The 24,582-nt window shown below is 38.6% G+C and overlaps 1 protein-coding gene across 3 annotated transcripts in view; it reads left to right on the top strand.

Annotated features, from left to right (window-relative positions):
* The window catches only part of BEND5 (BEN domain containing 5), a 918,531-nt gene that overhangs the window by 129,983 nt on the left and 763,966 nt on the right, over positions 1-24,582 (top strand). The gene's annotated exons all lie outside the window — the stretch shown is intronic.

Consider the following 24,582-nt stretch of genomic DNA (forward strand, 5'->3'; position numbering starts at 1 on the left):
TTTCCAGAGTCCTGGGTCTTTGTATAATGTGTTTAAAGTAAGATAATTTGAGCTTAGTCATTTGTGTCTCAAACAACTCTGAATAGGTTATTTGAATTAGGCCATTAGTTTGTTTTCTTGGCTATTCATGACCTTCTCAGAGTCTTTTCCAATACCAAAGTTCAGAGATGTCAATACTCTTCCTATCCTGCATCTTTAAAGTGGCCATTGAGTGGTGAATACCATGGCTTGCACAATTCTGATCGTTGTCCATATAGAAGCATCACAGTGTTAGAATATCTTTTCCAAAGTCTTCATAGTTACTTTGCTAAGTACTAGCTTGTACTTTATTTCTTGACTGCTTGTTCCTTTACTGTTGGTTGATCCTAACAAGAATAAGGTGTTTACCACTTCAATATCATAATTGTTAATTCTAAGGCTGGTTGGTCTTATTGTTATTAGTTTTAACTTCTTTATATTTAATTTTACTCTATGTTTGGCTCTTGGCAGATCATTTGTATTTTTGACTAATAGCACAGTAAAAAAAATATATAGCTCAAGAGTATCTCCTGGCCTTATTTAGAAATTGTTAGTCAAATTAATTCCGAAACTGAATAGTTAAAGATTGTATGATTGAAAGGATACAAAATGTAAATGTTATAATACATATGGAAATTTCAGTGAAAGAGTATTACATTTACACAGAATATTACACTTAAAGAAAACTAGTATGTTTTATTAGTAGTATATTATCCCAATTCCAATTGTTCAAATGGATCAGTGGTGGGATTCACTTACCTTTGCTACCAGTTCGCAAATGTGAGCGTGCTCGCATTTCAGTGTCAATGTAATTATATCCTCTATAAAAATCTTATTACATACAACTATTTATTCATGAAATGAATGTATCTGTTGCCCATTTCATCAATAAAGCAAATTTCCATACAATTTTATTTTTTGTCTTGTTCTCGCAACCACATAATAAATATATTATTATTGTTGTTGTTGTTGTTGTTGTTGTTATACAATTGTATCACAGCGGCCAGTTGTTTCGCCGGATTTGGCATTGATTACTAGTCAGGCCCCACCCAGGGGCCTAGGACGTTGTAACGTATTTTCGTAATATACGTGCAGATCCAAGCAGTGCAGCTTTTTGCATTTGACTGATGGTGACTTTGTCAAGTTTTAACTGTTTTAAATGTAATTCCAGTGCTTTTGGAATAGCACCCAGTGTGCCAATTACCACTGGAATTACCACTGCTGGTTTGTGCCATAATCGTTGAATTTCAATTTTTAATTCCTGGTATTTTGCGATTTTTTCATGTTCCTCTCGTCGACCCTGCTATCACCTGGTATTGCGATGTCTATGATTGTAACCTTATTTTTCTCAACCAGTGTGATGTCTGGCGTGTTTGTATACGAAAATCCCATAGGATCTTGACCTTTTGATTTTCGGTGACTTTTTCAGGCTTATGTTCCCACCAGTTTGTTGTTGTTTTAATATTATAATTTTTGCACAAATTCCAGTGGATCATTTGTGCCACTGAATTGTGCCGCATTTTATAGTCAGTCTGCGCAATTTTTTTACAGCAGCTGAGTATGTGGTCAACAGTTTCATCAACTTCTTTGCAGAGTCTGCCTTTGGCATCATCAGAGGATTTTTCGATTTTGGCCTTAATAGCATTTGTTTGGATAGCTTGTTCTTGCGCAGCCAGGATTAGTGACTCTGTTTCTTTCTTCAATGTACCTGTTGTTAACCATAACCAAGTTTTTTCATTGTCCACTTTATCTTTTATTTTTTCCAGAAATTGACCATCCAATGCTTTGTTCTGCCAACTCTCCATTCTTGATTTTATCACATCTTTTCTGTATTCTTGTTTCGTACAGAATTTTTAGTCGTTTCTTTCACCATATTGTATGGGTTGGCGAGTTTTTATGGGGCCAGGTTTCCAACCTGACCCCAACCCTCCTCCTTTCTTATCCGGGCTTGGGACTGGCAACTGCGGAGTTGTTGTTGTTGTTGTTGTTGTTGTTGTTATTATTATTATTATTATTATTAAATATGTATTACATTAAGACATAGTATCTAACATGTTATATATCATCTGTATTATATTTTATTAATATATATAATCTATAGCATAGTGGTAAATATTAAAATGTATTTTATGTTATGTATTGTAAAGTTGCTATTATTTTTTGGTATGCCCTTCCTTTTAAACATACTTGCTCCTACAATTTGCTTTTTCATACCTTTCCTTTGATTATTTTGATTTAAAAGGTTATAAGCAACACATAAAATATTTTAAAATATTAAAATAGCAATTGAAGAAACAGCAGTTCAGATATCCCAAATTGAGAAGTTTGCAATACTAATTCATAAACAACCACAATAATAAAAGTCACAAAATGATAAAGGCCATCAGCGTGTTTGATTCCAGCAAGGTGGTTTCATAGTCAGGGGGCTGTTTGCAGTCTCTGACATGTCTGTACCATTTATATTCTGATAGTTGTTTATTTGCTATGTTAATTGCCATTACCGAGCTAGAAATAGATGATGACAGTGTTTTGATTATTGGAAAGATAGCTTATTTGTCATCTGCTTGGATGGTATCCAAGAAAGTTCCACCACAGTCTTCTCAAGGCAACTGCTGAGAAAAATTTGAAGGCTGTTCTTTCAGAATAAAAGAAGATATAAAACCTATAAAAGGACATTGTTAATACTGGGACTTTCAGAGTGAATGCAGCTGAGAACACAATATCCTAGCTGGAAGATTAAGGGAGGGGGTCTATTATTTAATCTATAATTGATTTATTCAAAGTGGTGAAGAAGAAATTTAGAACAAAATAATATTTTTGGAAGCTCATTCTTGCTGGGTTGATCTACATACTGTTGAAGGTAAGAAAAGCCAGACGGCTCCCTTTACCAAAGCTTTTATTTGAGAAGTATTGGCTGTATCAGAAGTTAATAAGCGATATGTTAAGAAGGTGGCAAGTTGTCCTTTTCACACAACTGACAAACCAGTTATTATGAGGTTCCTTAGATCTTTCATAAGAAACAAAACTTTAAACATAGTTGGCTCTGCTTGTGTAATACAATGGGAATATCAATCATATCATATGATCCTTCCCTAATTGTACAAAGGAAATACAACAGTATATAATTTTTTTCTCTATTGTTGGATTTCCTTTCTACAATTAATTGTGTGCATAGCATTGAAAGGGCATTTTGACAAAACTTGAAATAAACCATGATAAAATTGTGAAGCAAAATGCCCTCTTCCAAATGTATCCATGACACTTTGCCTCAACCAACCAAAGAGATTTCTTCACACATAGGCAGCGCATAAGTAGACACCAATGTTTTTGAGCCAAGACCATTAGCTTCAACTCAGTGCTTCATAATGCAGAGTGCCTTGCCTCTGCTGCACAAAGCAAAATCAAAAGAGAGAGTTCATCTCCTTCACATACCTCTACAGATTATTGCCCATGATTTGTGAGATTAAAAGTTTAAGCTAGTTATTTTATTAACCTGAGTTCTCAATGGTATATAAACCTACTGTGTTCATATCAGATTTTAATGAAGGAAAATATTGCAGCCAGCCACACAGATTGGCATAATGGGCATATGCACAAACATGGGAATAGAGGATATCCCACAAAACATCTTCATAATATCAATACAGGTTGCAATATATCCATGTGATTGAATAATTGATGGAAGTGAGAGGTTTATACATTGAATGAAAATTACATGGACATGAGTCAAAAAATAATCTGGCAATCAAATAATTTCCTTTAGTATTGGTATTCCAAGTCATCATCATAATTATTTTAGCTACTGTCTATCCACTGCAAGATGAAAGACTCCTCCACATGTTTCCTACCAATACAGCCATGAGCTTCCTTTTGCCAATCGGGCCCCCAATACTTGCTGATATCAGCAATCTATCTTGTTTTAGGTGTCTTTCGTGGACACTTTTTATCACATGGGATCCATTCTATGATCAATGTATGCTACCTGCTCTAGCATATGCCAGTGAAACATGGACGTTAACCTCACAATCAATACAAAAGCTACGTATGGCCCAAAGAGCCATGGAAAGATACATGCTCGGCATTCCAAGACAAGATAGAAAGACCTACAGATGAATTAGAGAACAAATGAAAGTATACAGTATCATCAAGAGAGTAAAAGAATTGAAATGGAAATGGGCTACTCACACAGCAAGAAAAACTGAAGTGTATGTTGTTAAGTGAGAGTCTTGCCCCATTTTACGACTTTTCTTGTCACATTTGTTATGTGAATCTGGTTTCCCCATTGACTTTGCTTGTCAGATGATTGCAAAAGGGGATTACATGACTTCAGGACACTGCAACAGTCATAAATGTGAATCAGTTTTCAAACATCCAAATGTAAATCATGTGACCATGGAGATGTTGCAACGGTCATACGTGTGAAAAATGGTCATAAGTAACTTTTTTCAGTGCCATTGTAACTTCAAACAGTCACTAAGTGAACTGTCGTAAATCGAGCACTAACTCTATTATCTACAACTAGAGAACTGTTAAAAGTTGTCTACATACAGGATACTAACTGTGTACTCTGGATCATGGTATAATCAAAAACACTTTCTCACAATTGAACTCTGATCAGTCAACCAAATTATAGCTTAGTTGCTTGTACAAATTCAACCCATGTATTTAGTTTCAGTGTGAATATAGCTTCTATGTTGCATCTAGACACAATAATATTCTGTACAGTTTGATATGATGATCAGCAAATATCAGTTTATGTATGTGTGCTGGTGTGTGTGTGTGTTTGTGTGTGTTTGTGTAACAAAATGATTCGTTCAGAGCAGCTTCCAACATTCCCAGGCCAAATTCAACACAATTTCCTAAATAGAAAGGTATATAAATAGATTGAAAGTATCTGAAAAAGGTAATACTGATTATAAGCATAAATTCAAGAATATTGAAGAGTTTATATATGACAATAATTTAGCAAAAGGGAATATTAACAGCAAAGCAGAAGCTGAATCAGTAGGTAGTAACTTTGAAATTGCCTTTGGAACACACAGGAGACATGATTTTAACTTTACATGAACTTCCTACTGTTCCATTAGTCTGGCAATAATCTGCTTGACCTTGGAAAGAACTAATTTGCTTGCTGCTTCTGAACTAGCCGTGTTCTAGAAGTATTTGCCATTTTAATGCTGTACAGTATCTGCAGATCCTTTATATGACATGGATTATTGTATGAATGAATAATTGGGATATATGTTTTAAAATTTAAAAAGCAAAGAAGACAAATTTCTACAAACAGTAGCCCTTGAATATTTCATCTTCATAAAAAAAATAGAATTAAGCTCTTATTAATGAAGGCTGTGAGAGAATACATGAAATTATTACCAGCTAAAATTCTTTTTGGTTACTTTCAGAAATGGAACGTGTATGTGTGTGTGATTTCTGAAAGTATTGTAATTTGATTGATTTAATAGTTTTTTTCCTTCTCCAATCTTGTATTCTTAATAACCATGTTTTGTAAGACAGGTGATAAGATGCTTATCTATATTCAGTGTCTCAGCTTGTTTGTAACATGATCTTCATTGAATACTGAAATAGTAGAGTGAAATTCTGTACGCATATTCAATGCACAAAGCTATATTTGAACTCCCTACAGCTCAGCCCCCACATCTGTTTCAAGGGGAGAAAGAAAATGCAAAATGCAGCATAAGGTAATGTCTTCCCAGGGGAGCAAGATATTAAAATGATAGTTGATGCAGATGTTCAAGGATATATCCCAGTATAAAACTGAAATGAGAATAAATAAATAAATAAATAAATAAATAAATAAATAAATAAATAAATAAATAAATAAATAAATAAATAAGCAAGCAAGTTCAAGGCATAATTCTGCATTCAAATTTGAAGAAAACCCTCAGAATATGATTTCTGCAATATTCTTGAAACCTGAATTGAGCAAAATTGAGCAAAATATTTTACACTTAAGATTTTACATTAACAAACAAGATTTTTTTAAAATGGATATTAGGAATTTTTAAGGTTTTTTTAAAAAAAGTTTTCTTTTAAGTTATTCAATTCAGGCACCAATAATTCCAAATTGACTCTAGGTGCTGTACAACAACTGCTGTAACATATTCTTTTTATACTTTTTAATTATAAGAAAATGCTTTCTTTGTGAAACACTGGTCAGTTCTGCAGCTCAATATATGAAATCATAATTATTTTGACAATAGCAAGGGTTCTAGATGACTCAGTCCACTGCATCCAAAGTGCTTTAACATTTTGTTTTGGCTCTTCCTGGCCTTTTCTCTGAGAGGTGTCATATTGGCAGATGCCCTGTATCTGAATGTTTGCTTTATTCAGCTAGAGCAGGGGTGTCAAACTGGCAGCCTGCGGTCCGGATGCATCACAGGCAGTCCACGCCCACCCAGCTCTGGGAAAGGGGAAAAACGTCAGGTGATGTAAGGATGATGCTGTGACTTTGACACCTGTGAGTTAGAGGCTCAGTGATTCCTGTGCATTTCTACATCTTGCAAGTATATGTGATTTCAACTGGATTATCCTGCTAGATCATTACACATGATCATTGGAACTAGGTGTGGCTTAGTTAGGTGACACACCTGGTCACCTAAATTAGGTTTGTCCATCTAAATGGACCTAATTCAGAGCAAGAACAATGCTTATCTGAGTTAGCTATTTTTCCCCTCTCAGAAATTTTGTTATGCTAACAATGCAAGGGATGTTATATGATAAGTTCACTATGATTAGAAAAAAATGACAAATATATAAAAGGAACTAGTTTTGTAATTGTCAGACTTGATTATTAGTGATGGCAGTAAACACTGTGATAGGCATAAAAGAATAAGGTTAGCACCTGCATAAATTCACAAATAGATTCTACTCTCATGAAAGTAGCCTGTCATTGTTGTGACCTCTTCTATCGCATATGCTAATATGGCCCAGGAGAATGCTTCTAAACTGCCACTGTCACAGTACAATGAGTATATATAAATAATTGATATTTGATTCTTTTTGTGCATCTTTCTGTGTTTCATGAACAAATAAACTGAATTATTGATATTTCTTACTTGTTTGTTTTCTGCTTTGTAAATCAAATTTTTATTTTCAGAGCATGAATCTCTTGCAGATATCTTTCAGGGAATGCTGAGATGTCACCTTTTTGACAAAGATATTTTGTATGAGATATTCATCATTTTGTGACATTTGTGTTTTGTTTACACCATTTCAGCAATTCACTTCTGGGACTGCAAGTTGCTTTTGAGGTTTAAATACACAACAGGATGCCAAATAGGCATCAGATTCTTCTGTGTTTGAAAGCTTTTGGGCCATAAAGTGATCAAAACCTGCCAGAATCAAACTTGAGATCTGCCATTATAAATAAGGCACTGACAATTCTTATCCTGAAAGGTCATCCCAAGGGGTGAAAAAGCAAAGGCAATTGAGTTGGCTTTGTTCTTCGTTAGAGTATAAATACCTATGCAATGTATTTGGGGTGTTGTTGTTGTTTTGAGCTTGTGTGTATCAGTGTTTGATATCCTTCAGTTTTGAAATGGATTCATTTGGATTTATTTCTCAAAATAACTAAAATATGCACTCACACTTTGTTATAATGCACCTTTAAAATTAATAGTTCAATTAGTTATTCTACTAACTGTTGTATACCTTGCCAAATATAGCAAGGTACCATAAGATTTCTTTGCAATTAAATTGAATTGAAACGGCTTGAGGATGAGGTACTGAGTTGGGCCTGATTCCTAATGACTGTACAACACATCTGCACCATCTCATATTGCATCTCACATTTTATATTGTGGGATGAGGTTGTTTGATTTGGAGCAAGGAGAAAGAAAGGTAGGAACTACATGCTGGTGACAGGCATGAGGAGATAAGAGGGAGAGAGAGGGCATTCTTGGGGAAGGTATCCACAGCGTCTTGTATAGATGTCATGTTCCATTCCTATGTTCAGCCCTGAGACTAGGTGATTTGAATTTCAGTCACCCTGAGCTTTACCTGCCGCCGCCTGGGCAGTCTGTAACTAGACTTCCCTCATTCATGAAGAGACTGACTTGGCAGGTATAACATAAGAGTAGTGGTGGTGCAGCGGTTAGAATGCAGTTCTGCAGGCTACTTCTGCTGACTGCCAGCAGTTTAGCAGCTTGAGTCTCACCGGTTCAAGGTTGACTCAGCCTTCCATCATTTTATCAGGTTGGTAAAATGAGGGCCCAGGTTGTTGGGGGCAATATGCTGACTCTGTAAACAGCTTAGAGAGAGCTGTAAATCACTGTGAAGCAGGATGAAGTTTGATGAGGGTATTCCTGAGACAAGGGACATTGCATTCTGCCACCTTTGTATAAAATCTGTTTCCATCCTAGTTGGTTATGGCCTTTTGGAAAGTGATAAGCAGTGGTAAATGCCCACTGTAGGACTGAGCAGATCCACCTGTTTTAAAATAGATGGTGGTTCACTCCTTCTCAAGAATATTTGTCCAATCTTAAATCTTTCCTTTTGGGGTGAGGCTGTTGAGAGGGTGGCAGGCCTGCAGTTCCAGACAACTCTGGAAGAAGCAGAGTTTTTGTTGTCACTGACCGTGGTATCCTTCTAGGCTGATTGTGGGAATTGGGAGAGAGAGGCATCATTCTTTAATAGTTCTCCTATTTCCTCTGAGGCCAGTTGTGCCAAGGAGAGAGATCCAGCCTTAGGCACTGGCTCTGTGGGCTACAATAAGACTCAGCTCTCTTCTAGCAAAGTCTTCTGTCATCATGCAAGTAAATAAAAACTGCTTTGGGCCTTTCAAATGAAGTTTTTGAAATGTTCTCCAGTGCCTGGAGGCTGTGGCATCTGGGTATGAAAGTTTTGCCTGAACCTGGAGTAGACAAAGTGGCTGTGGTCTTAGGATCTCTTCTTCACAGAACTATGATTTTCCTTTTGAATGGGTGACATTTTCCACTGCTTTGTGCGCTGGCCTGGCTTTCGCCAAGATTCCAAATACATTTCTAAAATATTATTGACAAACATGGTTTTTATATTTTCGACTCCATCGCTGGCCATTGGGGGCGACCAACTGGCCCCCGTGGAGCGGGTGCGCAATTTGGGCGTCCTCCTGGATGCCCGGCTGTCTATGGATGACCACGTGGCAGCCGTGGCAAGGGGGGGCGTTCCACCAGGTTCGCCTGGTGCGCCAATTGCACCCCCTATTGGACCAGGATGCCCTTCGCACAGTCACTCATGCGCTGGTGACGTCTCGTCTGGATTACTGTAATGCTCTTTACATGGGGCTTCCCTTGAGATGCACCCGAGGACTGCAGTTGGTCCAGAACGCGGCCGCGCGGGCAGTGATGGGGAGTACGAGGTACTCCCATGTGACACCTCTCCTGCGCGAGCTGCACTGGCTCCCTGTAGTCTTTCGGGTGCGTTTCAAGGTGTTGATCACTATCTTTAAAGCGCTCCATGGCACAGACCTAGCTATTTGCGGGATCGTATCCTGCCCCATACATCCCTGCGACCAATTCGCTCTCACAGAGAGGGACTTCTCCGGGTGCCGTCCACTAAGCAATGCCAGAGGGCGGCGCCGAGGGGTAGGGCCTTCTCTGTGATGGGCCCAGCCCTCTGGAATGACCTCCCCCCCGACATTAGGACAGCTACCGATCTCCGCTCCTTCCACACGAAACTCAAGACCCACCTGTTCCAATAGCCGGCCTGGCCTGAATTATAATTATATTTTCTAATCCCCCTGGATAATTTTTAAATTTTAAATTAAGTTTGACTTTGGGTATTTTAATTGTTTTAATTGCATTATGTTGTTCTTAACTAATTAATTATTTATTTATTATGTATTGTACAATGTTTTTGTATATCTCCTCCTCGTTATTTATTTGTTGTGTAATGAATTGTACGCCGCCCCGAGTCCCTTGGTGGAGAGGGAGCGGCCTATAAATTGGATAAATAAATAAATAAATAAATAAATAAATAAATAAATAAATAAATAAATAAATAAATAAAGTAACAGCAGTTTTAGTTTGGCTTATATTTATTATTGTTGGAAAAAGGAGAAAACCATTTTTATCCAAGCGATCTCTGTAATTGAAAAATACATTGTGTATTGCATTAATAAAAATAAAAAAACCCGAAAGATTCTCAGAGCAGCTCTAGGCACAAATAATTAACACCTGTGAAGTATGTTCCTTACTTTTTGAGGCTTTGAGACTAGATTCCTAATCTTTATTAAAAGGGGAAAAAAAACCCTAAATAGAGTATATTTTAAATTATAAAGCCATCAGGACAGTGATAATCAATTGACTCAGAAAGATAGGTGAAAAAAAAATCCTGCAATTTCAACCCAGGGTTATACAGAAATGACTTCAGTTTCTATGTACTGCAATGGACAAACATGTTTATACATTATTTCATTCTTGTCCCCAAAACGGAGCATAATCTTGCTGAATTGTATCCTTGAGCCTTCTACCAATGAAGTCAATTTCTGAATAATGATATTAAGTGTCTGAAGAGCTAAAATGTACAGCCATCCCTATGTAATGCCTGTTGGTGACTTATTGTGAAAGGGAATAGCATGGTGAAGATATACATAATCCAGGTGCAAAGCTAGATCTCTCTTTCCAGTGAAAGGAGATTGGAGCTACTCTACATATTGTTAGTAAGTGCTGCATTTTCTCTGATCCTCTAAGCAGGTGGATTTGTGAGATGAAAATTAATTTAAGAGCAAGGAAGTAATTTTAGAAAGCCCTCTAGCTTGGAGAGGTAAAGACCAAAATCATTCTTTTCCTCTGACTGCTCTTTGAAAAGTTGGAATGTGGTCGAATTATTAATAATGTAAGATTACCTTTCTGAGTAGATAATATTCATTTCAAATTTTAGCCTTTTCTTTAGTACCCTTTTATGTAAAGAATTCAATCAAAAATAAATAGAGAAATTGTAATTATGCAATAGAAATAAATCAGTAAAATGTTGGCTAAGGCTTATTGTGAGGAAGCAAGGAATTTGAACATTAATGTTTTTGTCAACAGCTAAAAAGGCAGATAGTGAATAAGAAATAAGAAATAATAAGGAATAATCCTTTAAATCATTATCAGAATGGAACTAGAGCTATAGAAAAAATATAAACCATAAGCACAACTGGTCAGAACATTTCAAATGAATTGTCCTCACAGGAACAATTTTTGAATGGGGTGAAGAATGTGTTTTGAAATTGAAGGCTTACTTCAGTTTGACATGTAGATTGAAGCTTACCTCTTCCTCTCCATGACCCAAGTTCATGTAGAGATGACATACGAATACTTAACAAATTAATCCAAGTCAACCTTGTATTTGTACTCTTTAAATTAATACTTTTGCATGAAAAAAACAATGCACACGTACAGCTTTGAAGTTACCACCTTTACATATTTTTTCAGTCTTCATATAAGGACTAACTTTGCTCCCCAAAGCAAAGAATATCTTTAATAAACAGTCTTTTGCTTTCTGGACTGGTAGATAATGGCATGAAATGGCAAGTGGTTTTGTATTATAAATGGGCTTTGGATTCCTTGCCTACCACCATTTCCTCCATCTATACATGCTGATTTATCTAAACTGGGGACTGCAGTCTGAGCGAGGACCTTCCTTCCCCACTCTTGATCATATCCAGATGATAAATAGTGGGCAGGTGGCCATCAGTGCTCTAGAGCAGTGTTTCTCAATCTGAAAAACTTTAAGGTATATGAATCTCAACTTCAACCCAGCTAGCATCCAGCACTGAGGTTGAGAAACATTGCTCTAGAGATAAAGTATTCCAAATTGCTGTTGTAGCCCAAAACTATTTGTAGAATATCTTTTTGTGCATTTTAAATTAAATTTGGAACTACTTAACTTGAGTGAATGAAAGAAAGAATTTGTTGTTAAAATGGAGAGATATGAAGAAGAGAGAACTAAGTAGCACTTTGTCATCAAGTGCAATAGTATTTGTTAGCCCACCAATGCAATCATGTTTTTAACATTGTGAACAAGCAGATTGCATCTGCCTTGGAGTTGTCAGTGACAGTAACAGACAAGATTGGGAGGTACCAATGGCACCAATTGTTCTGGAACCACAAAGAATGGGGGTGAATTTAAAAATAAGAGTAAATTCCAAGACTTGTAGATCAAACAGTTCTACATGAATTCATACACTATGAATTTATTATGTTATAAAGTGAAACAATTAAATTATGATTTCTTGCTTTGACTAATGTATCACATTTTTGTCAGCTTGCCATGAAAACATTAATTTGTTAGCAAAAAAAAGATCAAAAGGGAAACTATTGACTGATTAAAAATCAATGAGACTTTATAAAAAGGCTGCTGTAAAGTGTTAATGAAAATAAAAATTTCTCCTAAGAATTATAATAAGGTAACATATAGCAGTGTTTCTCAAGCTTGGTGACTTGAAGTCCTATGGACTTCAACTCCCAGAATTCCCCAGCCAGTAATGGTTTAACACTGCCATATAGGAAGAGTACAAAGTGTTGTACAGCTTTTTTGAATTAAATTTTATTCTAAATATTCCCACCTGAAAAATTCACTGTGTTAAGATTTTGTGTCTGTGTGTGTATTACACACTTTGGATTCTTCTGTAGTAATTTTTTACAGTCATATACTGTAAATGGAATTGTTAGAAATTTTTAGAAATAATGTGTTAAATGGTTGCCATACTTTTGGCTTTACAGCAAGCATTATCTAACCAAGCAATATAATAATGGAGAAAAAGATCTCAATGCTTTTTCTCACACAATAAAAGTTCTTGTCTATACCTACATGAAAAATGGGATCGTATTGAGTACCCAGTTTTCCAGGAAGCATTTAATACTTGAATTAGTGGCAGTTTTTATTAAAATTTATAGTGTTGCTTTTCCCTGCATAATAGTATTTATCATTAAGCAAAAAAACTTGAATCAGTCCCAGCTGCTTCCTCTTGAGGATGTAAGATATCAGCAGATTCCTGCAAGTAAACTTCTAAAGCAGCCAGCTGTTGCTATCCATTTGCAGCTGTAATATTGATTGAACAGAATATGGATGCCTAAACACAGAGACGTCTCTAATTATGTGGAAACAGAAGTTTAATGCATGGCTATACTTAAAGTATGACTACTGTATGCTTATAACATATCACAATGTCTGTTGCCAGTCTAGAATATATATTAGGGAATTATACATTCTGGGAAGATGTTTTTCACTAAGACTTTTTGTACTAAGCATAGTGCAGTTATCGTCAAAATATACAAAAAAACTTTTCCCTCTAAAAATATACAAAGGGGCACAGCGGTGAGATCCAACTTTGCCATTGCTTCTTGAGGTGCTTGAGGTCATAAGGCTGCAATTTTGCCACATTTCCTTCTTATGCTTATGAACTCTGCTTAATCACTGTTTGAAAGCTTTGAATGTTGCAGTGTAGTATTCTAAGTTGACAATGGTATCATATAAAGGAAATCCATATCAATAACAACATCAATGTCACAAACTGTAGCCATGAGTTTTCCTGTCAAATCTTGGGTTTGATTTTTTTCCCCCTGCAGGTGAAGCTTTGTGATGATATGTCATGGATGGATGCTTTGTTTCTTGGTCATAAATTCCTTAGCTTCCTCCTTATAGCCTGATGAGAGTTGCTAGCAAATTTAAACCCTTGAAGCTTTCCTCTCTTCTATCAGCATGTAGAGAATGCATCTTTCACATGCCTTCTGATATTTGAAAACATCAATAATGTGACCTATTAATTCTGTGTTATAAAATTTATATTAATAATACATTTTAATGATAGATTTTACCTAATTCAAAAATAAAGAAGGAAAAATATAAAAGGAAAGTATAAAAAGATAAAAGAAAAATGCTAAAAACAAGATAGAGAAGAAATTAAATGGAAAAGGAAAAGAAATCTAAGGAAATGATTTTCAATCTTTTTTACAGCTGTTACACACAAGCTTTTAGCATTTCTTCTCCTTTAGAATTATAATATATATTTATCTGATAGTGATTCTTACACTGATGCCAAAATAAGTATTTTGGGCCATAAAAAAGCCACCGTATAATAGACATATTACTTTTCATTTGACTGTTTTCTATGTCTTCCAGGAAATCTGGTAGATTTGTGAATTGATTTATAGAAATTGAAAAGGTAATGGTTTAAAATAGGCATTGTTCTTCATCTTATTCTTTTAGCATCTTTGTTACTATTTCATTTCCTCTTATAATGTAATCCCACATTGATTTAGAAGTAAATTTATAGGATTGTTCTCTCAAAGGAGATTAAATAGGAAGTTTACATCAGTGGCACCCAATTGGGCACCAGGGACCAGTTCCAGAGAGAGATGGGGCTTTGCTTATTTGCACGGCCTGGTTTGTGGCAAGCTATGGCCTGGTGCCGGTCCACAGGCCAGTGGTTGGGAACCCCTGGTTAAGGTAATAGAGAAATCTGTGCATTTTATTTTTCTATTGCTTTATTACCGTTTTGCCCCCCCCCCAGCCCCAGTAGCACTCTATAAGCCTCCATAAGGCTATGCATGCAATTTGTTTGACAAAAAACGGGCCGGTTTTTGCAAAAAAAGGGCCCATTTTCGTGAAAAACGGGCCACTTTTTGCCCTTTTTTGCCCCCTTGGAGCACTCTGCAAGTTCCCCCAAGGCTATTCATGCCTTTTATTTGAAAGAAAACAGGCCCATTTTTGCGAAAAATGGGCTGTTTTTGGGAGGTTTGCAGAGTGCAAAAACTTCCCCCCCCCTTTCAGAAAGCTCTTTAGTTAGAGTGATCAATGAGAATTACATTGATCAAGTGCTGTGCCAGCAGAAACAAAGACTTCGGTGCTGCAGGTTGTCAGCGATTTCCTTCTCCAGCACATGGATAAATACATCTGGAAACATCTACCTACCTACCTACTCTCTCTCTCCCCCTACCTACCTACTGTATTTCTCTCTCCCCCCCTCTCTCTCCCTCCCTCCCTCCCTACTCTCTCTCTCCCTACTTACCTACTGCATTTCTCTTTCTCTCCCTCTCTCTCCTTCTATCTCCCTACCTACCTACTTTCTCTCTCTCCCTACCTACCTACTATATTTCTCTCTCTCCACCTCTCTCTCCACCTACCTACCTACTCTCTCTCCCTACCTACCTACTGTATTTCTTTCTCTCTATCCCTCTACCTACCTACCTACCTACTCTCTCTCTCCCTACCTACCTACTGTATTTCTCTCTCTCCCCCTCTCTCTCCACCTACCTACCTACTGTATTTCTTTCTCTCTATCCCTCTACCTACCTACCTACTCTCTCTCTCTCCCTACCTATCTACTGTATTTCTCTCTCTCTCCCTCTCTCTCCTTCTATCTACCTACCTACTTTTTTTTTTAATTTGCCTCTTCAAAACCTTGGTGTGTCTTATACTCTGGTGTGTCTTATACTCCGAAAAATACAGTAAATACGTTTTATAGCTATGCAATGCTTTAACAACTTGTAACATAATAAGGCACAGGTGCTCCAGTAACATATCAGCTATGAGTCCCTACAATTCCCTCCACAATTGATAAGATATTTTCCTTCGTTAATAGTAAATGAGCCATTAATATTTGTAAATAGACAGGAGACTACTACATGCTGAAAGTATTTAAACTCAGAAATGATAATGGATTCCATGGGAAAGCATTAGACCTTAAAGATAGTCAATATTTTAAATTTAAAAAAATTCAACATAAGGACTTTATAAGCTTTAATTAGAAAGTTTGTTGAGAAATGTGAAGTGTTTTTGTATAGTCAGCGGAGTATAAGCAGTGACAGTTAGCATTTCTGGTGAATGAGAACATTCAATCAGATGGTACACATAATGGTTAGGGTTAGGGTTATTTTGGTCACAGAAAGTACAAGTAGTTCTTGACTTTATAACAGTTCATTTAGTGACCATTGAAAGTTATAATGGCACTGAAAAATGTGACTTATGACCATTTTTCACAATTACAACCTTTGTAGCATCCCCATGAACATTTGACCAAAATTCAGATGCTTGGCAACTGGTTCATGCTTATGACCATTGCTGTGTCCCAAGGTCATGTGATCACATTTTGCAACCTTTTGACAAGCAAAATCAATGGAAAGCCAGATTCACTTAACAACCAAATTACTAACTTTATCAACTGCAGAGATTCTTTAACAACTCTGGCAAGAAAGGTCGTAAAATGGAGCAAAACTCACTGAATAAATGTCTCACTTAACAGCATAAATTTTGGGCTCAGTTGTGTTTGTAAGTCGAGGATTATCTGTATATGACAAACAAATGATAATCAAAACCTCATCCCATCTTATGTATTCTAGAAAATATACAAAAGATTGTTTCCCCGAAAATACAACCTGTCCTGAAACTAAAGCCTTGCCACATTTTTCGCATGGGCAAAAATATAAGCCCACCCCCGAAAATAAGCCCTCTGGACAATCTCCCCCCTCAGGCCAGACTGAGCACTGCTCGCTGACCTAGTGGTATCCCGAAGGCGCCAAGCCATGGGAATGAGGTGGGGACAAAGGCGCTTGCGTTGCTTGGTGCTTTCGGGGTACCGCTAGGTTGGTCAGTGGCGCTGTGCCCAGCTGGAGAGGGGGGTTGCTGGGCAGCTGCTCTCTTGCGAGCGGGCTCCCGAAGAGCCAGGCACAGTCTCAGGGTCGAATGGCTGTGTTGCGCTGTTGCAGCAGCAACATAACAGCCATGAGGTGACCAAGCTTGCGAGCAGCCACCCAGCAACCCCCCTTTCCAGCCAGGTATAGCGCCACTGACCGACCTAGCAGTACCCGGAAGGCACCAAGCAACGCGAGCACCTGTTCGCCGCCCTCCGCCTCCCGCTCAGTGCCTTCGGAATGCCCCTAGGTTAGTGAATGGGGCTCTGCATGGCTGGAGAGGGGAATTGCGCCGCGGCTTTTCTGCTCCCTGCTGGTGCAAAGGTCATCTCCGCTGCTGGCGCCGTCCGCCGCTTGGTTTTTTTTTTTCAAAGCACGGAGGACGGATGCAGCTCTGGAAGTACGCTCTATGGTTGTGGGCTGCAGATCGTACTCTTCAGGAACCCAGTCGCAAGGGAGCAGCCGCCCGGCAACCCAAAAATAATGAGCCCTCCCCTTTAATAAGCCCAAGGCCATTTTTTGTGGGTCAAAAAAATATAAGACCCTGTCGCATTTTCGGGGAAACACGGTAACACATAGCACCTTCAGCATTTTTAATTTGATACCTGGTAATGTGAAATACTTCTTTCTTTGGAATTTGCAGAGATCAGACGGTCTATATTTTGTTTAAACCTTTGCATGATTTATTATGGGGATTATTACTTTAGCCCAGTTTGGAGGTTTTTTTCTCATTAACAAAAAATTGTATTCTGAGAAAGGTAGGAGTGATGTTGTATTGCTGTTATTAATTGAAGAAGAAACGTAAGATGTTGAGTTAACCAATTAGAGTTAGTATGCACCTCCAGCTCCATTTCATCATCAAATGAAGCTTAAATAGGAGTCTTTATGTGTAAAATATGCAGATATGTATAGAAACAAGCGCACCTGGCTCACCGCCAGACTGGTTCTGATACTACAAAAATATCTTTGATAAGTGTTGTTGATTGTGGTAATTGTTGTCAGCTTGCGGAGGCATAATACCGAATACTAGAAGCTGAATTCAGATAGAAATATAATATAATTTTAGGTGAGAGTCACTTATGTTCCTCGTTTTTTGTCACTTTTACATTTTTGGGTTAAACAAATGTGTAGTTAAGTAAATTTTGGTAAATTATGAGAGGTACTCATATAAATAGTGGTCAGAAGTCAGTCATTTCTTTACCATGTTCTCATTCTTTCTCTCTTTCCTCATTCTTTTCTTTCTTTCCATTTTTAAAAGCCTACAAAGAGCATCTTTTTTTTCATCCACTCTAACATTTAATGGAGAAAATAAGAACTACTTCAATATGTGAATCTCACATATACCCAGTCGTTTCCCATTTCACCTGCCATCCTCAAACTCAAATCTGAATCATGTCACATGAGAAAAAACATATTTTTGATAACCTTTCCCCCCCATGCCAGATTCTCAAATTATGCATAAAAATTGCTGAACCTTTCTGAGATGCAGTCGAATATGGAGTTCTTGGTCCCTCTAGCATAGGTGGGTTTCTACCGCTTTGCACTGCGAAGTGCATGCGAAGCAAACCGGTACCAATGCCGGTAGAAACCACCTCTGCCATCAAGGGAGATATTATTGGACTAATCTTTTAGGATGCAAGGACTCACCTTAAAAGAATATTCTTCCTAGCTCAATTTTAAAGATCAAAGGCAATAAAATATGTGTCATTCATTAATGAGGTGAGCAAGTAGCCATGGAGGACGGGGGGGGGGTAAACTTTTCAGAGAAAAAAATATTCACAAATAAACCCTATTCTTTGAATTGAATATTCTAAGAACTGTTGATGAATTGGATTCTATAAAGTCCTTAATTTCAAGAGCAATTTCCAGGAACGATGTTTGTTTAACTGATTTGAAGCAGCATTTAATAAATTGCTCCATTTAAGACAATTATGAGAGAGAGCAAGATTTGGGATCTTCTACCATTGAGTGGAGTTTCACACGTGAGCACAATTGATCTCCGCTTAAGTGTCCGTTGCCCATGCAAGTGGAGGTTTGCAAGGACCTGCTGCTGCTTATGCAAGTAGAGCTTTGCACACATGTGCACTTGCTCATCCCTCACATGGCCCGTTTTTGAACAGGCCATGGTAATGGGCCATGACCTGGGGACCCCTGGATTACAATATACTTAAAGTTACAGTTTGAATAAAGTGCAAAATAAAAACACCATATAAACTAGCAGCAGTCATTAAAAAACTAAAACAACATGAATGAAATAATCACAGGAATAGGGAAAGGTTTGTTCCTATAGTCCAAGGAAATATAGCAAAGAAGAACAGACAGTTCAGTTTCATAAAACAAAATAGCAATCCTACACTGAAACTTAAAAGTTCTTTTAAAAAAATAAGGGAAGGAAAGCTTTGCAATACTGCGAAGAAGTGGTGCGAAAGCAAGGGGGAGCATGCTTTATTCAATCTGGGTAGAAACAAAAAGCGTTTCTGCTGCAAAATTTAAGGGCTGAAGGAAGCATGAGTTTCTTGGGCTGACCATAGTTTACTTGACCTAATGGAAATCCTTCAAATAAGCATAAGATTATAAAAAGACAGCAACTGCCAATCAACAGAGAACATAGTATCTTGGTAGCCCTGACTAAAATGACTAGAGAGACTGTGACTATCTGCTGTAATGAGTGAGGTTGCGCAGGTAGTTCAAGCAATGTGAACTGGGTTACCACTGGAATGCAATGAAATGCTGTAGACTTTGATGAGCCTCAAACAGCTTGGTTTGGAGAACACCAGTCTTGAAGGAAAGCTGGAAAACACTAGCTTGTGGTGCATCAGCAGTGGACTGGCGAATAAAGCAGGGTGAGTTTCAAAATTTGGCCTATTTTAACAAAGTGAGCGTGGTTGGTAATGGCAAGAGCGGAATATGGAAAGGGAAGATAGATTCATTGGAACTCTACCCCAGACTTCAAAGCACAGAAGAAGAAAAGAGAGAAAAATTGTCGGAGATAAGGAGAGAAATCTTGACAGAAGCACCAGTGATAACCAAAGATAAGCTGATGGAAAGAGCAGATGCTGAGTTTCGAGCTTTTATGAGTTACGAAAGGAACAACATGTTGCAAAGAGAAGTTCATACAAGATTTATTAAGAAAGTAACTAGAATATTAATGCTACAAATGGCAAGAGATATAAGACTGCACTATTACTGGAAAGATACAGGTTGATGCAATGAAAATGTATAATGAAAACTAAGCTAAATTTAGTTTACTAGTAGTATGTATAAAATGAAGTGACAATAGCTATAGTTAAATAATGATTAATAATGATAACAATACATATAGATATATTAGTTTGATAATATAAACCTTATATAAACAACACATGGGGGACATGAGAGGAGGTTTAAAAGCTTTATCTAGAATATGGTATAAAGATGCATTGCGATTGGATGATTTTAGGATGATTTAATAGAATGTTATCATATAATCTTATTCTAGATTTTGAATATGATATATAAGAGGATGTAAAAACAATTATAGTAAAATTAAGGTTGAGATATAATAATTGTGATATACATGAATATATGTGAATTTAAAATATGCAATTTGATATGTAAAGCAGATGATGACTATGGAAGAGATGCATGGAAATACTGTAACCAACTGACACACTTTCTACAATTTGTAATGGAAGATGGTTTTTTTTATTTTTATGTTTGTCTTTGTTCAAAAATAAATAAAAATTGTTTTTAAAAAATTGGCCAATGTTGTGGGCATGGCTTGGCGGTCATGTCACCGGGTGGGCGTGACCAACTTGTAAAATGTGGTGAAACTCACTTAACAATGCTCTTGCTTAGCAACCAAAATTTTGGGCTCAATTGGGATCATAAGTTCTTTTTCCTTCCCTTCCCTTCCCTTTTCCCTTCCCTTTTCCCTTCCCTTCCCTTCCCTTCCCTTCCCTTTCCTTTCCGTCTCAGAAATCCATCACAGCAGGTGGTGTCCAAAATGTCTGTCTGCCTTACGCAGAGTTTATGTGGCTTTTATACAGTTTCAACAAGCAAAGCAAAAGCATAGATAGCAACAGCATCTTATTGGCTTATTCTTGTCAATCTCTAAGACCATCCCAGCCAGAGTAGAGGCTTCACATAGCACAATAGTTCCTGGTACTGACTGGCTCTACTAATTAGATAAGGTCATAGATGTTGAGGTAACCGGTTAGTGAGATCATGGCAGTTTGCTGCGCATGTCTGTACATAACCTTTGTATAACCTCTACACTTTTTTTTCTTTCTTGTGTATGTTTGCCTCTCTCTCCCACTTTCTTTTTTTCTTTCTTTCCTTCCTTCCTTCTTTCTTGTGTCTCTTTCTTCTTTTTCTTTCCTTCTTTTTCTTTCTTTCTCTCTTTCTTTCTTTGTCGCTCTCTTTTTCTCTCCCTTCCTTCCTTCATTTTTCTTTCTTTCTTTCTCTTTCTTTCTCTTTCTTTCTCTCTCCCCCCCCCCCTTACACACATACATATCCCTTCCACTTGGCAAAAAATTCTGTTTTCCCAGCTGGGAGGCTGGCAAAGAAGCCTCACTTTCCCCACTGCCATGGGTCTCAGAGGAAGGAGACAGAGATGCTGGCCTGGCTCTTCCTTCCCTTACCGTTCACCGCCGCTTGTCCCCTTGCTGCTTTCCCAGCCAGTCACCCAGCTTAGCAGGGTAGGCGGGGCCCAGGCTGCAACTGGCAAGGCAGTGTGGTAAGGGAAGCAAGCCCTGTGCTGGCAACTCTGCCTCTTTTCTCTGAGAGCCAGCGTGGGGCTCCCTTCTGCTCCGCTCGCTCATCCGCAGCTGCCTGTGCTCTGGCCTGCCTACTCCCCCCACATTTTTCCCTCCTCCCCTCAATGCTTCTGCGGCTCTCGGAGGAAGGAAGCAGAGATGCTGGCCTGGCACTTGCTTCCCTTACCCCTCACTGCTGCTCGCCCCCTAGCTGCTTTCCCGGCCAGCCGCCCAGCTAAGCAGGGCAGGTGAGGCCCTGGCTGCAGTGGTGGGCCACAGGAGCTGTGGTGATGAGCAGTAAGGGAAGCGAGTGCCTGCCAGCATCTCTGCTTCCTTCGCAGCCAGGGAGAAATCAGGGGGAGAGAGGGAGGAGAAAGCCGTCCCTAGCAGAAGCTCGGCTTTCTCTTCTCTCTCTCCCCCTGATTTCTCCTTACCCCACGGCAAGCAAGGCGGCTGTCAAAGAGAACAAAGCATGGGGGCTTCTTCCAACAGCCGAGGCCTCCGCTCCTCTTCCTTCCTCGGCTGTTGGAAGAAGCCTTTGCAATTTGTTCTCTTTGACAGCCGCCTTGCTTGCAGTGAGGTGGGGAGAAATCAGGGGGAGAGAGGGAGGAGAAAACCGAGCTGCTGTTAGGGATGGCCTTCTCCTCCCTCTCTCCCCCTGATTTCTCCCTGGCTGCGCTCGTGGAGGAAGGAAGCAGGGATGCTGGCCGGCGCTCGCTTCCCTTATTGCTCGCCACCACCAGCTCTGCAGCCTACCGGCTGCAGCCCCACTGGCTGGACAGGCAAAGGAAGTGGGTGGGCAGGGCAAGCATGGTGCGGATGGGCCGGGTGAGAGAGCAAGCGAGCTGCAACTGGGCGGGCAGGTGTAGCGAGCGGGGACAGGCCAGTAGAGTGTACCAGTATGGGGGCATGGCCAGCCTGCCATCACCAACAGTATGGAAGGATGCAGCCGATTTCCGCTATTGGTACGCCTTTACCTGTCCGGACTTGGAGCAACCCACCTCTGGAATAAAGGCATCTGTTCTTGCACTTGGGAAGGTCCCATGGTGGCAAGGACCAAGCAGAAAGTTGTGTCTAGAACAAAACTTCAACAAAGCCAGTAGCAATCTTTTTTAAAAAAAGATTACCAGCACAACTGTACAGACACACACACATATATATGCACACAGATATATACCAGCAAATGTTTGCTTACTGTATCACAACATTGTACAGCGCTATTTCACTTCCAGAGATGAAGTAAGCAGGCTGCTTAGGGTTCTGGTTTGGGTATGTATTGAAGTTATTAAATTTTATACACTTCACTGGATGGGCTACATAGCAGATTTTAACTTCCACTGAGAATATTCCATAGTTTAATATTTTAGTGCCTCAGGTTTCTATGCTCCATTAATCCTGTGGCATAGTTTGATAAAGTTAATCACTTTTAGGAAAGAATTTCAGGTGGCGCATAGCTTATCGAAGGGACTGCAGCATTTTGCTAACTGCACTATGAAAGTGATGAAATTGTCGCATTAAACAGTTTTAAATACATACACTCTGCTTTACCTAGTTGATTGGATTTACCCAAATTATTAGTAGAAGAGGAGAAACACTTGATTGAAATGGGACTATTTTCAGTCTCTACCAGCTGTCTTTTTAGTCATTTTACATTTAGCAGAATTAGAAACTTTCTCATAATTGTTTCTATAACATGCATAATTGTATCCAAAGAATAAAGTCACTAGTGTGAAAATCCTGTCCTCCTATCTAATTTATTCAGGAAGTACATGAAGTTTAACTAGCCCCTTTGCTGTAACTGAAGGTGCATTTACAAATATAAGCCAAATTAAAACAGCAGTCTTCCTCCCCAGGGCTCTTCTTCTGTACACTTTAAATCAATTCAATTTTAGTATTGATTAAAAACATCATAATTGCTATCTTGCTATTTTTGGGGATATGAAACACTAGAAATATATAATAATTATATAATATGAAAATATTATATACAATGTTATATAAAAATATTATTCTGCTACTCTGAAATCTAGTTTGTTCAGAAAAAAAGGGTAAAATTCACACACACAAAATTCTTAAATTAGAAATAACATACCTTTCTCCTTCAGATAATTGGTTTGTTGTTAGTTGCGGAGTTGTGTCTGACCCATCATGACCCCATGGACAATGTTCCTCCAGGCCTTCCTGTCCCTTGCCATCCTCTGGAGTTGATTCAAGCTCACGCCTACTGTTTCAGTGACTCCATCCAGCCACCTCATTTTCTTTCGTCCCCTCCCCCCTGGTTTTAAGCATTCCGAAGGCTTCAGGGAAGCCTCCGGAAGGTCCCCGAAGCCTCCGGAGGGCCTCTGGGGGCGCGGGGGAGGCTCTTTTCGCTCTCCCCAGGCTCCTATAAAGCCTCTGGAGCCTGGGGAGGGCGAAAAAAGCATGTAAAAATGGGGGGGGTCACGCGTTGTGTGCGCATGTGCACTGGGGGGTCGCACATTGCATTATGGGTTCGTCACGCCCACACACGACTCCCCTGCGCTCCCCCCACTTGTGGCACGCGAGCCAAAAAAGGTTCGCCATCGCTGCCATAGATAATTAGTTAAATACCAATTACCAATTTCATAAATGAAAGTCCTGTTTGGAAATCACTAGAATCATCAGATGAATCAAGATATCATTTTAGCCAATTTTTAGATATTCCGTTCAACTGTCTGCATTATTTCACCCAGTTACTAAGATTTGTTTATCATTAGTTTAATGTGCATGGTTGTATCTCTGATTTAGCAGTTGTTATTAGACAATATGAATTTGCTCATTTTTTATTAATAAACTATTTCTCCAAACGATTACTTGCTCCAATGTGTTGGTAGTTCCTAATTTATTTCATGTATTCAGTAATTGCATAATTATGCATGTTTTGAATCAGAACATTATGCTGTTTTTGTTGTAGTCTGTAGGGCCTTATTAGGCAGAAAGGGCTGGGCCCATCCACCCAGTGTTTTCATTATGTGGTACATTCAAAACATGCTCCCATGAGTTTTCTTTAATATAACTTGTTTCTGGTGAAAAAGGCACAAGAGGATTAGTAGTAATATATGTTCTATTTTTGTAGTTTTGCTCACCGTCCTCTTCTCCTTCATTTTCTTCTCCTTTCTTTGTCCCACTGGAATGGTTACTAGCGGAATACAAACAGCAACTGTCAAATGCAGACTACAGCAGAATTTTCTAAC

Source organism: Natrix helvetica (assembly GCF_964273705.1).
Source record: "Natrix helvetica genome assembly, chromosome: 3".
In the NCBI taxonomy this organism is placed as follows: Eukaryota; Metazoa; Chordata; class Lepidosauria; order Squamata; family Natricidae; genus Natrix; species Natrix helvetica.